This window comes from Hibiscus syriacus, unplaced genomic scaffold, assembly GCF_006381635.1.
Source record: "Hibiscus syriacus cultivar Baekdansim isolate YM2019G1 unplaced genomic scaffold, ASM638163v2 tig00110864_pilon, whole genome shotgun sequence".
Lineage (NCBI taxonomy): Eukaryota > Viridiplantae > Streptophyta > Magnoliopsida > Malvales > Malvaceae > Hibiscus > Hibiscus syriacus.
Window position 1 is genome coordinate 1,356,850 of NW_024062893.1, and position 1,666 is coordinate 1,358,515.

The following is a 1,666-nucleotide window of genomic DNA, read 5'->3' on the forward strand; positions in this document are numbered from 1 at the left end:
ATTTGATACCTAATTTTTTTTTCTAACTCCACCCCTGATCCATGCTTAGTTAAGTTTCAATTTATTTATGCTACATCTTTGGTTCGAATTTGAAATGAGATTTTTTCAATCTATTTAAAGAATGAAGTACTATTTAAAGATCAATTTACTAAAGAAGTCAACACTGTTCGTCAACCTAAAATCTCCAAATTAGAGATAAATACAATTCAACTGAATTTTTTTTTTTAAACTGATATTTTTAAATTATTCAAAAAAAAATTACCCTCACCTCAAACCCTAATATTAAGCAATGTAGTGGACGCTCAAGCCCAATAACATAAAACCCTAATTTGAAAGGACTAGGGTTTTGTTATTTGGTTGTCGAGGCCTATAAAAACGTTTCTCCTCAAATCAGATCTTATCGGCGGATCGCTAATCCGTTAGCTCTACCTTAAGCTTCTTAATATTATTCTTTGTCCTGCTCTTCACATATACTTTCGTATTTGTTCAAAACTAGGTTTTCGCCTTTTTTTAATTGTCAGAATTTTTAGTGTATCGAGTTTTAAATCGATAACAAAAATGCTCTCTGAATCTGCAAAAATTTTCAGAAAATTTTCGGAGAGAAAAAGAAATGGATTAAGAAGCCTATATGGAGACTTGAGCGGAAGAGAAATTGTTGTTTTTCGGCTATGTGATATCATTTTTATGTGTTTCTTCCTCTTTTATTGATATTATTTTCATGTTTAGCTCCGATGATGATTGAAAATAGAAACTTTCGTTCTTCCGAGAAAGTCCATGCGGAAAATTTCTGGAGACCTGAACTGAGGAGATTTCAATTTTATCCGTCGAATTTGTACAAGCGTATATATGCATATATATATATATTTATTTATTTTCTGGAATTAGGATTTGAAAGCTTCTGTCGTTCTCCTGAGCTAACATATGCTGAAAAATTATGGAGACCTGAGCTGAAGAGTTTCAGAAGATTTTATTTTCTCTATCTTTTGCATACTCTTCTGTTTCAGACTGGTTTTTTATTTTGGTGTTCAAATTTCTTTTTTCAATCTATTCAGGTAAATTTACTCATGATTAAAAGTTGATTGATCAAAGATGTAAATTTACTCGCAATCGAAGTATCAAAATATAAATTTACCCGATCGACCACATGAGATGTAGCCTAGCAGCATAATGATCTAACCCTTGAAGAAAATCTCGACTTTAAAATAGAGATGATGCTTCAGCCCATCATTACTTTGAAGGAGAGATAGTGCTCCAGTTATAATAAAATACTACAATTGGTATTGCACTATAATTGCGTTATATATTTTTTAAAATATAATAATTCAATTGTAAATTTATCAATAATGTAGGGGCCTATTGTGTAATTTATCTGAATATATTATTATTATTATTATTATTATTTTATGTGTAAACTATGAATGGTTTCTTTTATTTTTTGTATAGCTCATTTTGATCGCTGATTTTTTTTTTAAAAAAAAAAGTAATTTGATAATAATTATCTGAACTAACATTTAAAAATTAAAATAAATACACGTAAGACCTAGAAACTCTAAACTCATTTGTCCTAAAAGCACAGTAAATAAAGAAGAAGACGCGACCATGAAAAGACACCCATCTGTTTAATGTGTTCCTGTAAATGCAACGGTCATGTGATGCCTATTTATTT

General features: G+C 29.7%; 1 non-coding gene across 1 annotated transcript; it reads left to right on the forward strand.

Moving 5' to 3' along the window:
* Nucleotides 1-724: 724 nt before the first annotated feature.
* On the forward strand, nt 725-810 carry LOC120143911. Its single transcript, XR_005517987.1, has one exon. It is a non-coding gene; the product is annotated as a small nucleolar RNA Z159/U59 (small nucleolar RNA).
* The last annotated feature ends 856 nt before the right edge of the window (nt 811-1,666 follow it).